Here is an 11125-nt window from a genome sequence, read left to right on the forward strand (position 1 = left end):
TGTGGATACGAATAGATGAGAACTCACACCCTGCTGGGGAATTGAAAATTGATGCAACATTGGGAAACATTGATCATTCATGGCGAAGCTGCAACATGCACAGCAGTTTCACTTGTAGGTATAGAACTAAGGAATCTCTTTCTCTTAGCATAGTCAAGCTGCTATAACAGAATCCACAGACTGGGGGCTTATAAACAGAAACTCATTCCTCCCAGCTCCAGAAGTTGGAAGTCCAAGATGAAGGGGCCAGCAGATCCAGTGTCCTTACATAGTAAAGGAGCGAGAGAGCTCTCTGGAGTCCCATTATAAGGGCACTGATCTCATGCAGGGGGGCCCACCCTCATGACCTAATCACATCCCAAAGGCCCCTCCTCCTAATGCCCTTGCATTAGGGGTTAGTGGTTTGATGCATGAATTTGGAGGGACACAGACAGTCTATGGCTCTCATGCCATGTGTACCAGAAGACCTGGGTGAAAATGTTCAGAGCAACATCGACGACATAGCAGAAGAACTGAAATAGCCAGTGTCTACCACCAGTGGGATGGGCACATGAGTTGTGGTATATTCTTGTCATCCATGGTTGTGCACCTCAGAAACTCCATGTCAGGTAAAAGAAACAAGTCACAGAAAGAAACCACAGTACAAGTCCACTTGTATGAAGCCCAAACACTTGCTGTAGGAAATATCATATTGTTCAGAGATGTAGAACTACATACTAGGTGGTAAAACTATAAGAAAATCAAGGCAAACTTTGTAACAATTCAGGATAAGGATCACCTCCAGATGGAAGGGAGTGAAGTGTGTGTGGCCAGTTGGGAGCACCCGGACATTTCAAACAGGTGAACAAGGTTCTTCTTTCAAAATTGAATGGAGGGTACCTAGGTGTTCCTTTTATTAATATTCTTTAAAATCTTCTATATTTCATATACTTTTGTATATTTTTTTGTTTTTCTATCACTCTTGGAAGCATTTTTTACTCGTGTGACTTTACATAGTGTATCTCATGCAACACTCTGTATCAAAAACAGCCTTTTCTTCGTGGATAGATGTTTTTGTGTATGTGATGAAGTACACATAACATTTACCATCTTAGCCATTTTTAAAAGTAGACTTCAGTTATATTACATACACTCTCATTGTCACGCATCCATGACCATCATACATCCCCATTACTCTAAAAAAAGAGTTTTAACTCTGAAAAAAGAATTTTTCATCTTGTAAAACTGAAAGTCTATACCCAGCCCCCAGAAACCACCAGTCTATTTTTTATCTCTATGAATTTCATTACTCTGGGTGCTTCATATAAGCGCAATCATACAGTGCTTATCCTTTTGTGACTGGCTTATTTCATTTAGAGTAAAGGACCTTAAAGCTCATCCATATTGTGGCATATTGCAGAATTTCCTTCCTTTTCAAGGCTAGGTAATATTTCATTGTATGTTTATACTATATTTTGTAATGCATTCATCCATCAACAGATAGTTTGTTGCTTCCATGCTCTTGTGAATAATGCTGCTGTGAACCAGGTATACAAATATCTCTTTAAAATCCTTCTTTCAATTCTTTTGAGTAAATACCAAAAAGTGAAATTGCTGGATTGCATGGAAATTCTATTTTTAATTTTTTGAGGAACCTCCATTCTGTTTTCCAGAGCAGCTGCACCATTTTACATCCCCACCAACAGTGCACAAGTGTTCCAATGTCTCCACATCCCCACCAACACTTGCTATTTTCTAGTTTTTTATAATAGCCATCCTAAGGGATATGAGGTGGTATCTTGTGGTCTTGATTTGCACTTCCCTAATGATCAGCAATGTTGAGCATCTTTTCATGAGCTCGTTGGCCATCTGTGTGTCTTCTTTGGAGAAACATCTGTTCAGTCCTTTTTCCATTTTTGAATTGGTTTTGTTGTTGAGTTGTAGGAATTCTCTCTATATTCTGGTTATTAAACCCTTATCAGTTTTAGGACTTACAAATATTTTCTCCCATTTTATGAGTTACCTTTTTATATAGAATTTGATAATGATGTATCTTGGTGGGTCTCTTTGAGTTCATCTTACTTAAACTTTGTTGAGCTTCTTAGATATTTATATTCATGTATTCCATCAAATTTAGGAGGCTTTCAGCCATTGTTTCTTCTAATATTTTCTCTGTCCCTTTTTCTTTTTTCTCCTTCTGGGACTCCCAGGTGCATATACTGGTCCACTTGATGATGCTCCACAGCTCCCTTAGAACTGTTGGCTTCTCTTCAATCTTTTTTCTTCCTTCAGACTCCAGAATTTCCATTGTCAATCTTCAAGTGTGCTAATTCTTTCTTCTGCCTGCTCACATCTGCCTTTTATCCCTTTAGTGAATTTTCCATTTCAGTTACTGTACTTTTTGGCTCCAGAATTTCTTTTGGGTTTCTTCTGAGGTGTTCAACCCCTTCATTGACATTCTCATCCACACACCATTTTCTTGACTTTCTCCACATCTTCCTTTAGTTCTTTGACGATATTTAAAAGTTCTTTTAAAGTCTTTATCTAAAACAAAAACTAAAAGTGTTCATAACCACTAAACCAGCCCTGTAAGAAATATTAAAGGGACCTCTTTGAGTGGAAAGGAGAGACCAAAAGTGACAGTGTGAAGGTAGGAAACACAAAAGCAGTAAAAATGAATATTTCTGTAAAAAATCAAAGAACTCACAAAATAAAGGGATGCAACATATACCTAAAACATGGGGAGGAGAGGAATAAAGAATGGGTTCAAACTTAAACAGCCATCAACTTAAATTAAACTGCTATTTACAGAAGAGGTTTGGTACAAACCTGATGGTAACCACAAATCAAAAACCACTAATAAATATGCAAATAATAAAGAGAAAGAAATCCAAATATATCACCAAAGGAAATCAGCAAACCATGAAAGAAGGACAAGAAAGAATCAGAGAAAACCTTTAGAAAAACCCCAGCAAATAATAAAATGACAATAAATACATATATATCAATAATTACTTTGAATGTAAATGGACTAAAAGCTCCAATCAAAAGATAGGGTGACAGAATGGATTTAAAAAATAAAACCCATCTATATGCTGCCTACAAGAGACTCATTTTTAGACCTAAAATTGATTGAAAGTGAGGGGATGGAGAAACACCTATCATGCAAATGGATGTCAAAAGAAATTTGGAGTAGGAATACTTATAGCAGACAAAGTAGACTTTAAAACAAAGACGGAACAAAGACAAAGAAGGACACTACATAATACAAAGGGGACAATCAAACAAGAAGATATAACAATTGTGAATATTTATGCACATGGAAGAACCAACATGGAAGAACCCAAATACATAAAACAACAACAAACATAAAGGAAATAATTGATATGTTACAATCATAGTAGGGGATTTTAACACCCTCACTCACATCAATGGACAAATCATCTAAACAGAAAATCAACAAGGAAACAATGGCTTTGAATGACACATTGGACCAGAAGGATTTAACTGATATATTCAGAACATTCCATTCTAAAGCAGCAGAATACACATTCTTTTTAAGTGCACAGGGAACGTTCTCCAGAATAGATCACATATTAGGCCATAAAACAGGCCTCAACAAATTCAAGAAGACCAAAGTCATACCATGCACATTTTCTTACCACAACCCTATGAAACTTGAAGTCAACCACAAGAAAAAATCTGAAAAGACCGCAAATACATGGAGTTTAAATAACATGCTACTAAACAATGAATGGGCCAACCAGGAGATCAAAGAAGAAATTTAAAAAGTACATGGGAACAAGTGAAAATGAAAGCACAATGGTCCAAAACCTTTGGGATGCAACAAAGGCAGTTCTAAGAAGGAAGTTTCTAGCAATACAGGCCTACCTCAAGAGGCAAGAAAAGTCTCAAATAAACAACCTAACCTTGCACCTAAAGAATCTAGAAAAAGAACAAGAAACAAAACCTAAAACCAGCAAAAAGAAGAAAATAATAAAGATTAGAGCAGAAAGAAAAGATACAGAAACTAAAAAACAAAAAACAAGGGCACTTGGGTGGCTCAGTTGGTTAAGCGTCTGCCTATGGCTCAGGTCATGATCCCAGGGCCCCGGGATCGTGCCCCACATCAGGCTTCCTGCTCAGCCAGGAATCTGCTTCTCCCTCTCCCTCTGTGCCTCTCCCCACTCCTGTTCACGCTCCCTCTCTCTCTCTCCTCTCTCTCAAATAAATAAATAAATAAATACATACATAACAAAACAAACAAACCAAAAAGGAATAGAACAGATTAATGAAATCAGGAGCTGTTTCTTTGAAAAAAAAAATCAGTAAAATTGACAAACTTTTAACCGGACTTATCAAGAAAAAAAGAGAAAGGACTCAAATAAATAAAATCACAAATGAGGGAGGAGAAAGAACAACCAACACCACAGAAATACAAACAATTATAAGAGAATATTACAAAAAGTACATGCCAACAAATTGGACAACATAGAAGAAATGGATAAATTCCTAGAAACATATAAATTGAAAGAAGAGAAAATAGAAAATTTGGACAGACCAATAACTAGCAAAGAAATTGAACCAATAATCAAAAAACTCCCAACAAACAAAAGTCCAGGACCAAATGGCTTCATAGATGAATTCTACCAAACATTTAAAGAAGAGTAAATACCTATTCTTCTCAAACTATTCCAAAAAATAGAAAAGGAAGGAAAACTTCCAAATTCATTCTATGAGGCCAGCACTACCCTGATACAAAAGCCAGATGAAGACCCCACTAAAAACGAGTTAGAGGCCAATATCTCTGATGAACATGGATTCAAAAATCCTTAACAAAATACTAGCAAACTAAATCGAATCCAATACATTAAAAAAAATCATCCACCATGATCAAGTGGGATTTATTCCTGGGTTGCAGTGGTGGTTCAATATTCACAAACAAATCAATGTGATACATCAATCAATAAGACAAAGGATTAGAACCATATGATCATTTCAATAGGTGCAGAAAAAGCATTTGACAAAGTACAATATCCATTCGTGATGAAAACTCTCAACAAAGTAGGTTTAGAGGGAACATACCTCAACATAATAAAGGCCCTCTATGAAAAACCCACCACTAACATTATCCTTAATGGGGAAAAACTGAAAGCTTTTTCTCTAAAGTCAGGAATAAGACAAGGATGTCCACTCTCACTGCTTATTCAACATAGTACTGGAAGTCCTAACCATAGCAATCAGACAACAAAAAGAAATAAAAGGCATCCAAACTGATAATGAAGTAAAACTTTCACTACTTGCAGTTGACAAGATTATATAGAAAAGCTGAAAGATTCTACCAAAATACTGCTAGAACTGATAAACAAATTCAGTAAAGTCTCAGGATACAAAGCCAATGTACAGAAATCTGTTACATTTTTATACACTAATAATGAAGCAGCAGAAAGAGAAATTAAGAAAACAATCCCATTTACAACTGCACCAAAAACAATAACATACCCAGGAATAAACCTAACCAAAGGGGTGACAACTATGAAAAACTGTACTCTGAAAACTATAAAACACTGATGAAAAAAAGTGAAGAAGATACAAAGAGATGGAAAGACATTCCATGTTCACAGATTGGAAGAACAAATATTGTTAAAATGTCTATACTATGCAGAGCAATCTACACATTAAATGCAATCACTATCAAAATACCACCAGCATTTTCACAGAATTAGAACAAATAATCCTAAATTTGTATGGAAATACAAAAGACCCCAAATAGTCAAAGCAATCTTGAAGAAGAAAAGCAAAGCTGGAGGCATCACAATTTCAGATTTCAAGCTGTATTACAAGGCTGGAGTAGTCAGAACAGTACGGTACTGGCACAAAAATAGACACATAGATCAATGGAACTGAATAGAAAACCCAGAAATAAACCTACAACCATAAACCTACAACTCATCTTTGACAAAGCAGGAAAGAATACCCAATGGGAAAAAGAGTCTCTTTAACAAATGGTGTTGGGAAAACTGGACAGTCACATGCAAAAGAAAGAAACTGGACTATTTTCTTTCACCATGCACAAAAATAAATTAAAAAATGGGTTATATGGGTGATGGCTAGGAGGGCACTTACGATGAGCACTGGGTGGTCTGTGTAAGTGAGGAATCACTAAATTCTACTCCTGAAACTAACATTACACTATATATTAACTAACTGGAATTTAAATAAGAACTTGGGAAAAAATAAATTAATTTTAAAAATAAAAAATAATAATAAATTCAAAATGGATTAACGACCTTTTGCACAATGAAGGAAACAATCAACAAAACTAAAAGGCAACCTACAGAATGGGAGGTGTTTGCAACAAGGAGTTAGTACCCAAAATATATAAAGAACCTATACAACTCCACACCCAAAAACCAAAAAAAATCTAGTTAAAAAATGTTAGAAGACATGAACAGACATTCTCTAAAGAAGACATATGGATGGCCAACAGACATATGAAAATATGCTCATCATTACTCATTATCAGGGGAATGCAAATCAAAACTACAAGGAGATAATTGCTTCACACCTTTAGAATGGCTAAAATCAACAACACAAGAAACAAGAGGTATTGGTGAGCATGCAGAGAAAGGGGAACCCTCGTGCACTGTTGGTGGGAATGCAAGCTGGTGCAGCCACTCTGGAAAACAGTAGGGACGTCCCTCAAAAAGTTAAATATAGAACTGCCTTATGATCCAGCAATTGCACTACTGGGTATTCATCCAAAGAATACAAAAACACTAATTCAAAGGTATACGTGCACCTGAATGTTTATAGCAGCGGTATCTACAATAGCCAAAATATGGAAACAGCCTAGTGTGCCCATTTACTGATGAATGGATAAAGAGGAGACGGTATATATACACAATGGAATATTACTCAGCCATAAAAAGAATGAAATCTTGTCATTTGCAACAACATGGATGGAGCTAAAGACTATGATGTTAATTGAAATAAGTCAGTCAGAGAAAGACAAATACCATATGACTTCACTCATATGTGGAATTTAAGAAACAAAGTAAATGATCATAAGCGAAAAAAGAGAGAGAGATGCAAACCAAGAAAGACTCTCAGCTACAGAGAACACACCGATGGTCGGCAGAGGGGAGGTGGGCGGGGGCAGGGGAAACAGGTGATGGGGATGCAGGAGTGCACCTGTGATGAGCACAGGGTGTTGTACAGAAGTGTTGAATCACTGTATTGTACACCTGAAACTAATAAAACACTGCATGCTGTTAACAATGGGACTGGCCAAAGTACAGAACAACCCAAGGTCCAGTTCCCTCAGAGCGACATTGACCCTACGAGCCAGTCAGGCCGAGCTGCCGGCCCAGAAGTCACCAACCCAGCCGCAACTTGCAGCCATCCTGCAGCCCTGGGGGCGGGTGCCCCACTGGATTTGTGCAGAGCCCTCGGAGCCGGGGGGAGTCCGGACCAGCATCCCCTCGGCACCTGTCACGGCACAGCACAGGCCACCCTCTGCCATGCGACAGACACCTGGGGCCGCTGGTGTGGAGGGAGGAGCCCCTTCCCTCCCATGGGTGCCTTCCCCCCACCCCCAACTCTCATTGCTCCCTGTGAATCCTCCCCGGCACGCCCCAACCCCCTTTGACGCGTGCAAGGCTTCCTCAAACACCTTCAAAAAACAGGACTCTGGAGTGGGCTAAAAGGTTGCCCAGTCACCTGTAGTGCCCAGAAGCGTGGGGGTCCTCCATCTGTGCCCAGCGGAAGTCTGTGGGCCTAAACTCAGAAAAGCCCCACGTCCCACCGTGGAGGAAGGCAAAGAGCCTACAGATGGGCATCCCCTGGCAGACAAGGCTAAAACCAGCTGCCAAACTGTCTTCGGTGGAAAACGAAATTGGGAGAAATGGTTTCAACTGTTTCTTTCCACCGGCACCCATAAGGCAGTCACTGCCCACACAGGACTATGCACACACCCCTTACACAGCCTGACCCCCATCCCAGCTTAGAAACCCTCCTTCAGGTCAGCATCCTCCCACCACAACATGGGCATCGGTGACTCTGTCTAACCCCCCCGTAACCCGGTAGAGCCCAGACAAGCTTCTGCCACAACCCCTCCTCACGGGCAAGGGGCATTCTCTAGGTTTGGGGGCTGAGGGTGGGGTGCAAGAGTCTGCCACGGGAAGCGAGAGGCGTCTCCAAGGGACTGAAGTGCTGGGCGTGGTCTGGAGCAGACCCTGCAACATCAACGGCAGCACCTTTCCCTTCAAGTCCCGAGGCCTGCGGAAAAACCCAGCGTCACTGGCATTTGTGGACTTGGTTGCGTTCTTGGGTATAATCTCTTGCATCTAAAACATGCCAGTAGAGTTTTAACAATTACCTTCTTCTTATTGACCAAATTCTCCTGAGAACTGAGAAGGGACAGTTTCTCTTCCACTCTGATTTTTAAAGATTTGCTGTTGCACAGTTTCACGACCCATAAAACCCAACGCCTGGAACCTGTCTAGCGTCCCACAGATCACAAGGGGAAGCTGCAGAGGAACGAGCCCCAAACTCAGGCACAGACTTTGTGTCTGAGTGCATGTGAGCAGGTAGGTGTGTGAGCGTGCGTGCCTGTGAGCACATGTGTGTGAGCACACACGCACGTGCTCCGTCTACTTGGAAACCAAGTTGTGCCCTATTCTTCCTTCCCCTCCGCTGGCTGCAGTGAACGGACCCCCCCCACCTCCACTCCCCTCCCACCCTCAACCCCCCCCTCCACGCCCCTACTCCGCAGCCCCCGCTCCCCGGTGATCTGGGCTCTGCATCTGCCCCTCCCGCGTTGCCCCTGCGGGTGGCTGTACAGTGGGCCGAGCCAGGAAGAAGACGTGCTGCTCACACGGCCCTGTACAGCGGGCGGAAGGTGCTTATCGTGGATTTTTGAACTTTAGAGATAAGCTGATGGGACTGGAGCCCGTGTGACAGCCTCCCTCCCAGCAGGGCTTCCCGTTCCCAGGTCGGAAGGAAAACCCTCCTCCTGTGGGCCTGGGGCCACTGCCCTGAGACCCTGCCCCGCTCTGCAGGCAGGAGGCAGACCAGGGGCCGGCGGCCTGCAGGGGCTCAGAGGTCCAGGTTTGGGCCCACGGAACACCATGTGCAGGGAAGAGGGAGGCTGTAGAGCATGCAGGAGCACGTCCTGCTGAGCTCACGCCATGGCTCAGAGGTGCGGCCCGCCCCACAGCCTGGCGGCCGGGCTCTGGCACGCGGACGGCGGGAGCCTGGCTTTCTGAGAGGAGAGTGAAGCGCAGGGCCAAGGAGCCCCTCGAGTGGTGAGCACCGACCAGCAGAGTCCGAATGGGCGGCCCAGCGCTCTGAGACACAGACATCCAGGATTAACAAGATTCCAGCCAAAAACAAGTCACCGCCTACTTATTTGGCATCTGTGTGGCCCAGCTCTCTGCTAATAGGACAAGTTGGCGAGGAAGCCCCTCTTCCAGGGATGAGGGCTCTTCCAGGAGAGTCTGGGAGTTGGGAGACGGACCCCAGATAAACTCTAGTGCATCCTTCTCACTGGTGTCCTCTCTGAGGGTCAGGAGACGGTGCTCCCACCATGGATTTTCAGGTGGCCCCACAGACTTTGGACCCTACAAAGGTAGCGCCGGGTTTCCTTCCGGGTTTCATCCAGCAGGGCCCCCTTTCTTGTGTCAGGGGTAGGAGAGCAGGTGCTGCTTTCTCCTGTGCACTCCATCCCAAGAACCTCCTAATCCACGTGCCGGTCCCTGGTGACGGATCCAGTTCACCACTTCTGTAACAGGAGCTCAGTTGTTGCTGCCATTGGAATCAAACAGATCACTTTTTCCAGAGAAGACTGGGCCACACTGAAAACAAAGTAGAATAAACCCACAAAGCCGCCCCCACCCAGGGTGACATATCCTCCATTTGGGTTTCCTTTGGCTTTTGTTCATGGTAGGAATGTGGAAACATTGAAATTCAGTCTCTTCCCTGGAGACATGGGATTTTGTTAATGTTTGGGAAAAATTGAGGCTGAGCATGGGGCAGCCCCAGCGATATAACACCCAAGACGTCCAATCTCCAACAGTCAGGCTGGGCTGCAGCACCATCCCCCATGCTGGTGAGCACAGACCCACAGGTGTCCATCCGTGGCCATGGCGCCAGGTCATTGGCCCCTGCCCACACCTCACAGGGCTGTGGGAATGGATGCAGTGCCCAGACCTGCAGGAGGGTCCTCTCTGGCTGCAAAAACATCGGACGTATCTGTGCTGGATGGCACAATCTAGCCATCACCACGAGTGGAGGTCATTATTCAAGGATGTGCAGTGTCACTCCCTGGGAGTGTGATCTCTGTACATGTCTGTGTTGTGTTTAAGGGCAGATTCGCATACTTTGAAGATCAACCCTAGGGAAGATGGGATAAGAGCTGCTTGTGAAAAATGAGAAACATGACCAGGAAATGTGCCAAGTATGTGACCACCGCCTCTCCAGGATGGAGAGTTTCTGGGTGCTCTGCAGGAAAGCAGAGATGATGCTGAGCAGGGTTTGCTAGCACGCCAAGGCAGTCAGTCTGTAGGATCATGGAGCACAGCATACAAGACCCAGCCCAGCATAGGCACCTGCCCCACCACCATTTTCCTCCAGGCTTATCATCTTAATTCTACCCGGAGGTTCTGTGCTAGAAGGCGATTTTAACTAAAACTTCCTTGCTCCCACCAAATCTTGAAGCCTATAATCTTAGGCAAAAAGCCCATAGTAATTCAGGGTTTGGATCTGGGTCCACAAGGAGCATCATGGTGGGTGGTGGTTCAGGGTTTGGAGTATAGAGCCAGGCCATCTGGATGCAAATCCCAGATCTGCCACACACATCAGCTGGGTGACCTGAGAGAATTGATTTTAACTCCTTGGGGCTTGGCTATTTTTCTTCAAAATGGATATATTAACAGTGTGTCCCTTGCAAAGTTGTCGTGAAGACCAAATGACCAAAATTTGCAACATGCCTGGAGGAGTATCTGGGACCTTCAAGCACCTAGGTAGCAAACAGACATGGACTGGCTCCCTTAGATCTCCACCCATGGATACGTAATGGTGTGAGAGAGTCCTCACCCGGGAAAGCAGAAGGTGTGAGAGAGTCCTCACCCGGGAAAGCAGATGG

This window comes from Callorhinus ursinus, unplaced genomic scaffold, assembly GCF_003265705.2.
Source record: "Callorhinus ursinus isolate GAN/ISIS: 27379988/994484 unplaced genomic scaffold, GSC_fseal_2.0 scaffold6, whole genome shotgun sequence".
NCBI lineage: Eukaryota > Metazoa > Chordata > Mammalia > Carnivora > Otariidae > Callorhinus > Callorhinus ursinus.